General features: G+C 44.1%; 1 non-coding gene across 1 annotated transcript; it reads right to left on the bottom strand.

Moving 5' to 3' along the window:
• Positions 1 to 363: 363 nt before the first annotated feature.
• Positions 364 to 523, bottom strand: LOC115062912. Its single transcript, XR_003842817.1, has one exon. It is a non-coding gene; the product is annotated as a U1 spliceosomal RNA (small nuclear RNA).
• Between the last annotated feature and the right edge of the window lie 7,612 nt (positions 524 to 8,135).

Raw genomic sequence — 8,135 nt, 5'->3', positions numbered from 1 at the left:
ACCATGGGCTTTCTTGTTCAATTTTCAAAGGATTTTTAAGGATTGTATTTCATGTGTGTGGTGTGAGCATGCACATGCCATGGTGCACACATGGAGATCAGAGAACAACTCTGGGGAGTTGCTTTTCCTGTCCCCCTTTCACCACAGGGAACCCAGAGATGGAAAGCAGATTGTCAGGCTTGGCCGCAAGACAATCTTCACCTTTGCCCACCGAATCATCCTGACAGCCCCTCTTGGTCATGTGTAGTTTCTGCAGAAATTACTACATAGGTCTTGGTAACCTATGTTTTGTTATTGTGCTAATAGAAGATTACCTTTTCTTTGAACTGTTGCTATTTGGTTTTGCTTTTCCTTCTCTTTACAGGGGAGACTATGAACACAGTTCCCCACTACCAGAAATTTGTGCAGTTGAATTTCCTATATGTGAGAAAGTCCCAGGGTTAGCACATCAGACTGCAGGAGATGCAGGAGAAGACCTAAGAAAGGTCTTCTGGGCCTTGCCATCTCTCTGTCAGGTGAGCATTACTGATTGGTTTGTAAGGCAGGGTCTTGCTCCGTAGCCCACTGGCTTTGTACTTTTGATCTCCCTGCCTCAGTCTCCTCACTGCTGGGTTCAAGATGTCAATTGCAAAAGTATATTAAATAGACTTAATTGACAAAAAAAAATCTTTATTTTTGAAATATGACATGAAATGAAATTTTCTTTCATTACAAAACTAAGAAAAATTTAAAACATATAGAATACACACATACACCAGAAACAGGAACACTCAAATGAAACCAAACCTCCCATAATCCTATTGGTATTTTTATTTTGCATCTTTAATACTAGGCATGGGACCTAGGTCTGGACTCCGGCATGCTTGGCAAGCCCCCTACCACTGAGCCACATCCATCCCAGCCTCTCTGCTCTTTTTTTTTTTTTTTTTCTGAGACAGGGTTTCTCTGTGTAGCCCTGGCCATCCCGAAACTCACTCTGTAGACTAGGCTGGCCTCGAACTCAGAAATCTGCCTGCCTCTGCCTCCCAAGTGCTGTGATCAAGGGCGTGCGCCACCACTGCCCGGTTCTCTGCTAATTCTTTTGAGACAAGGTGTTATTCTGTAACCCAGGTGAACTTTGAGCTTGAGCTCTTTCTGCCTCTGTCAACCAAAAAGCAGGGCTTGCAGGCCTGCATATGAAGCCTGGCCATGTTACACTTTGCTATAACTGTATTTTTCTGTCTGGATTTAAAGTACACTCACTCAGCATACAGCATACCTTCCTGTGGTTTTGTGGCTCAATTCCACCTTCAGTGGTCCCCATTAGTCCGTTTATGAATGAATGATTTCTTGCTCCATTTGCTTTTTGAAGCCCTCCATTCATTTGAGGTACATTGCCATAGGCACTGAGTGTTGAACATATCTGTGAAGTGTTTCTTTTGACCAAATTCCACCCTGAATAACTGAATTATAGGTCTGGTGTATTTTTAAGCATCTTGATATATATTATTTCTGTCCAGAAACTAATTCCAATTAATACATTTAGGCAGGAAAACATGAATGAGATCACATCACCTTACCACGCCCAGCAGTGTTTGAGTTGATCGTGGATAGAATACATTTGTTAAAATAATTTTATTCCTTGTGTGTGTGTGTGTGTGTGTGTGTGTGTGTGTGTGTGCGCGCGCGCGCGCGCGCGTTGGGAGCAGAAGTATACCACTCTGCACCTGCACGTGTGGGTCATAGATTTCTTGCAGAACTGAATCCTTTCCTCCTACCACATGGGTCCTAGAAATTGAACACTGGTTGTCAGGCTTGGCAGCAAGCCTCTTTATACAATGAACCATCTCACCACCCCCCTTTCCCCTCCCCCCAGTGCATGTTTAAGTTATGTTTTTGAAACCCATCACTCTAATTTTTTTCAGTCTGTATTGGGTCATTTCTATACTTTTGTTTGTTTGCTTGCTTGTGTGTGTGTGTGTGTGTGTGTGTGTGTGTGTGTGTGTGAGAGAGAGAGAGAGAGAGAGAGAGAGAGAGAGAGAGAGAGAGAGAGAGAGTTTCTCTGTACAGCCCTGGTTGTCTTGGGACTTTCTTTGTAGACCAACATGACTTCACTATGGAGCCCAAGTAGGACTAAAATTCACTATGCAAACCAGGCTGCCCTCACACTTGGGGCAACCTCTGAATCCTCTGCTTTGGTCTCCTGAATACCAGGATTTTTTGGTACTTTTTAAAACAAAATGCCTTCAATCAGCCTATTTTCTTCCCACGGAGTAAAGAGATGTGTGTGTGTGTGTGTGTGTGTGTGTGTGTGTGTGTGTGTGGTTTGTGGAGGTGCCAAATATTGGTATGGATTATCGTCTTCTCTCTCCCTCTCCCTTCTCTTTGGAGATGAGGTCTCCCACTGAACCTGGAGCTTGCTACTTCATCTAGACTGGCTAACTAGCAAGCCTCCCACCCCACCCCACCCCCCATCTGCCTGTCTCTGCCCACCCCAGGCTGAGGTTACAGAACATACCACCACATCTGGCTCCTTTGATGGGTGCTGGGGATCCAAACTCAGACCCTCATGCATACTATCTACTCACTGAGCAAGTGGGCTGCCTAGCCTCTTCACCCTGACATTTTAATAAGTTTGTGATAAACAATGTGCCCAGTTTGTGAAAATATGGGCCTTAAAAAACACTTCTTATTATTAAAAATACCTTCAAAACATCTACAAAAATAGCATAGTATACATAAAATCCTCCCCACCCGCCCATGCCCATCAATGCATTACCCAGACTGACAGTCTCAGCTCACAGATGAGCAAGTCTGTGTCACACTGATCATCTTCCTCCTGTGACTCCCTTTTGGCAGTTAATCTTCAACATTTTATCATCTCAACTGAAAATATTTCAGTATCAGACAATTGAAAAGGTATGCCATCAAGACATCCACTTTTTCCTTTGTGGTTTCTGCTCTTAGTATTATGCTCCAAAGACTATCAAGGGCTGGAGACATGGCCCTTAAGAGACCATGTTGCTATTGTAGAGGGGTTTGCTTCCCAGCACCTGTCACCTGGCTCACAGCTGCTTGTCACCCCATCGCCAGATTTACACTTCTGGCCTTTAAAGGTCTTTGACTCCTGTTCATATACAGCCTCCAGACATGTAGTCTTTTGATTTTGGTTTTAATGGCATGTTGTTGGGTGTGGCAGCACATGCCTTTAATCCTAACACTCAAAAGGCAGGGACAAATGGATCTCTGTGAGTTCAAGGCCAGTCTGATCTACATAGTGAGTTCTAGGACAGCTAGGACTAGGTAGAGAGATCCACTCTCAACAAACAAACAAACAAACAAACAGTTTATTACAGAAGTTCAACCAAAATTACTAATAATTCAATTACTACTTGCCTAGAATCTTTCTGTTTCGGGTTTTTTTCTGGGTGGAGGATTGAGAGGAGAGGCTGTCCTCTGATTTTAAAGTTGCCTGAGGGAACCAGGAAATGAAAACCTACTAGATTCCAGACAAGGGTTGGTGCCTGGGAATAAGCAGGGCATTCTAACAATGTGGGGGATGGGCAGGTGGGGCTCATCGACTTGTAGGAGAGGAGACTCAGGTAGGTGTAGGTGACTTAGTACATACCCGAGTGCAGAAGACTGGGCAAACAGAGTGCCATCTTCCCAATTGCCAGAAGGGCTGGACCAATCCCCAGGGCAAGGAGGTCCCTCATTTCCTGTCCTTCAGGTAGAAGATAGAGTGGAGACAGACCCTCAGGACAGAGGTCCCTCATTCCCGCTCCTTCAGATGGAAAATAGAGGGGAGAGACTGTCCTCTGTCCTCTGGTTACGTGAAGTCACTGGTGCTAAGGAAGCTGCTACTTTTCCCTAGAACTGGTTGCAATGCATTCTGGGAAGGCTCTGGCTGTAATATGGAGTTGGCCCAAGGGGGCCTCCCCCTTAGGAGGACAACAAGCTCCTGGGAAATCATAGACACCTGTGTATAGTTTGCTTAATCAATCCTTCTTCAGGGCCAAGATCCCACCAGAGTAAATCTCCATAGGCATACTTATAAAAACAATTAAAGTATCAATTATTTTATCTACATTTTTCCAGTTGACTTTGGTTTCATAAATTAAAAAAAAATGCTTTACTCAGGGCTAATAATGCAATCTATAAAAGGCTTGATGCTCAAGAATGAGAACCTGACTTTAGATCTTCAGGACTTATCAAATCTGACCTCACCAACCAGTGTAGTCAATCAGTAAACTATAGACTCAGAAAGAGACCCTGTCTCAAAAAGTTAAGGTGGAGACCAGTAAAGAAAGACACTTGGATATTGACCTTTGGTCTCCCTGTGCACATATATCTAAACTTGCATCTGTGTCAGAGCACACGAACACACACACACACACCACTTTAAGCTTTGGATCCATCTGTACTGAAAAATTTTAAATATATAATTAGCTGAGTAAGTGACTGTGTTCTCACAGGTTTGAAACACCAACTTCTTCCTCTGAGAAATGCTTTTTTCCGCTTCAGGGGTGGTGGTAATTTTTTCTCTCTTCTCTCTCTCTCTCTCTCTCTCTCTCTCTCTCTCTCTCTCTCTCCCTTCCTCTTTCCCCTTTAAGACAGGGTTTCTCCGTTTCTCCTTTTACTCCTGGCTATTCTAGAACTCACTCTGTAGATCAGGTTGGCCTTGAATTCAGAAATCCATTCACCTGCCTTTGCCTCCCTAGTGCTGGGATAAGAGGCACGTGCCACCACTATCAGGCATTTAACATTTATTAGTGTAAATTCCCTGGAACAACACTACACACCAGTCATTCGTACAGTTATTTTAATGTGCTTCTATCTAAAATTCTGTATAGGGGAAGACCTTAAATTGAGTACGCATTCTACTGCGAAGTTACATTTGCAAGCTCAGCAGACATAGGTAACCCCTCCCTATTTTCTGCTCTAAGTTACTACTAAGTATAAGTTTTCTCATTACTTAGTCAAACACAGTCCAATCATGACACTATATCTTCACAGATTAAAAAAACAAGGTGACTAGAAATCACCAGAAATTTAATTAGAATCAATTGACAGATACGCTTTGAGTTCCCATGATGTGATTAGGGCATGATACTTGGCCCTTCTGATGTCACAGGGGAAACAAGGGGGACAGAGGCCCCATCTTCAAGTAGATAAGCAAGTCTCAATCTTGTGATCTATTTTGGAGGCACCTCAGAAAAAGCAGTAGGAGGGAGTACTCATGTGTGGAATGACCTCAATGTGGGAAGATTTGGACCTCCCCCACCTTTTTTTTTCTTTCGATTCTTATCTCCAAGGTGTTTTCTCAACATTTTTATAGCTCAGAGAGCTTCCCTCCACCCCACACCACTTCTCCCTGTTCTGGGTTCCAGTGACCTTCATTTACAACACATTGAATAAAAGGCCTCAGAATTTAAAAGGTCATAAAAAAAAAAGGTGGAGGGGATGGGGGCTTTGCCTTCAAAACCTGTCCAATAAATGGAAGGCCCTCCCTTAAATTATTGCCAACCCAGATCCCTGGCAGTCATCTCAAAGTACCCTGGACCCTTTTTGAGAAATGTTGAACTTTTCACTTCTTCCCATTAAATGTAGTAAACAAATACATCCTTAGAAATCTACTCCATCATTAATTATACTTAACATTTTTTTTCTATTTAGGAAAAACTTGAATTTAGTTCTAACTATTCCACAACCGATCAATACAATGCTCATTTTGTCCGTATTGAAAAACCACTAAAGAGCAGTGTACAATCTGTTGTTTCTGATTCGTATGAGTTAATGCTGCAGTAAGTCACAGGTAACAAAGCAAACACAGAATCAATGATAAAATTCAAAGCTTTCCAGTTTTGTTGTGTAAGAAAGGCCAAAGTTGGAAGATAATTCAATAATACCATAAGAATGTAAACGTTGGGACCGGGAAGATGGCTCAGCAGGGAAGGGCACTTGCCACCAAGCACGGTGACCTGAGTTTCATCCTGGCAGAGAGCCAACTCACATACTTGACAGAAGACACACACACACACACACACACACACACACACACACACACTGAGAGACAGACAGACAGACAGAGACAGAGACAGAGACAGAGACAGAGACAGAAAGAGACAGAAACAGCAGGTGCAGGGGTGCTAAACTTTATCTCTCTCATCCACTGTGTGACAAGCTAAGAAAATACAGAGGTATTCATATTGAGACCATTTCAGGTTCAAGTAGACTTTGTTCTCCTTGATGGAGAATCCCATGGAAAATTAACCAACTCTCTTCTAGGAACCCAAAGTCAACATACCCTAGTTATCTTAGCTTCTTTTAACCTGTATGCTTGTGCAAATCCCCTCTCTGCAGCTGCAGAACAGGATACCAGGATGTGGTTTTTGCCCTTAAAAGCCTTTTGTGGGACAGGAGAGATGGCTCAGCAGTTAAGAGAGGTCCTGAGTTCAATTCTCAGCAACCACATGGTGGCTCATAACCATCTGTAATGGGATCTGATGCCCTCTTCTGGTGTGTCTGAAGAGAGCGACAGTGTACTCACATACATAAAATAAATAAATTTTTTTTAAGCCTTTTGGTCTAAATGTTTGGTGCTACAGTGGGTTCCTAAATACCTAGTATAGCCCCAACCACTTGGAATAAGCACTTTCAATTGGCTATAAACTGTGCCGAGTAATCATCTCTGGTGGATTCCTTGTTACATTTTGGAAGCCCCTGTGAGATCCCCAGAGACTGGATTCTGACACTGGACTTGGGACTGCCAGGAGTGGAGAAGAGTACACAGCTTGAGAGGACTCCGGCAGGTGAGCACTCAGAGAGGCTCCAGGGAACTGGAAAAATCCTTGGCAACTGTCACTGCTGGGTGTGCCAGAGGTGATGTAGATTCCCCCCTCCGCTCAAAAAAATAAATCAAAAGTCATCCGCTCTGAACATCTTAGAGGTAAGTTTGGTCTGTAAGAGGAGACATCTGGTTAGGTCTGTCTGACACAGTTATAGATTCTGTGTCCAGGATCAGTGTGAAATGTCACTGGACTCTCCTCGTCTGTTCAGCTGTATGAATATGTGGTGGCCACCCCTGATTGTCTTTATTACATGTCTCTCTGTATGACTATTTTCTCCCTGTATGTGTGTCTGGCAATTCTGTTGTTTTGAGAAACAGATCTAAGCTGTAAGAGGAGTGGGCGGGTCATCCTAGATGGCAGCCACCAATGCCTCAGAGGCTGCATATGATTTCCTGATGTCCCACAGGCTCACAGGCCATACAGGGTTGCCCACCCTTGTGTGGCACCCCTCCTTCAGGTAGCAACTGGGGATGCACCTTGGTTACTGGATACTCCTGTTGCTATGGCAATGCTGGTGGCTCCCCAGTCACATACCCTTTACCCCTTGGCTTAAAACCTGTGACATCTTGTTAGGGACCTGGATCCTTTTAGCCTGCTCTTGGCATTCACAGAAAGATCAAAACCTCTGTCTGTTCTCTCAGCTGTACCGAAGGACATTGAACTCCTCTGACTGGTTTAGTCACTTGACTCCCGTTCACAGTCCTGGGGTCCTGGTCCTGTTCTCTGTGTGGAAGTGGGGAGTGCATGCAGGAAGGAGAAATGGGTTCCCCAGAGCAGCATAAGCTCTGCTCCTTCCTTCTCTTCCTCTCAGCATCTGGGTTGGACCAGAGATGGGGGGGGGGGTGCGGGAGGGGAGTGACTCCTCTAATAGTGTTGTTAGGTCAGGGGAGTGGAAATTTAACTTTTTAAAACAGTTCTTTCGTACATTACAACCCAAGTGCAGTTGCTCCTCCTCCATGCCTTCCAGTTCCACCACCCACCTCCCCTCTCCCCTAGATCCACTCCTCCGTTTCCCTTCAGAAAACAGTGGGGCTCCCAGGATATCGACAGAACCCTACATTCCAAGTTACAATAAGACTAGCCACAAACCTTTACATCACGGCTGGATGAAGCAACCCAGTAGGAGGACAAAAGTCCTAAGAGCCAACAAAAGAGTCAGCGGCATCTCTCTCCCTCTCCATACACACACACTCCCACTGTTAGGAGTACCACAAGAATACCAAGCTACACAACCACAACAGAAGTTAACTTCTTTCCTCTTCATAGTTTGTCTCCTTCTCTACCAGTGACTTGGATAATCAGATA

Source organism: Mus pahari, chromosome 1, assembly GCF_900095145.1.
Source record: "Mus pahari chromosome 1, PAHARI_EIJ_v1.1, whole genome shotgun sequence".
NCBI lineage: Eukaryota > Metazoa > Chordata > Mammalia > Rodentia > Muridae > Mus > Mus pahari.
This window is presented reverse-complemented; position numbering and strand designations above follow the sequence as displayed.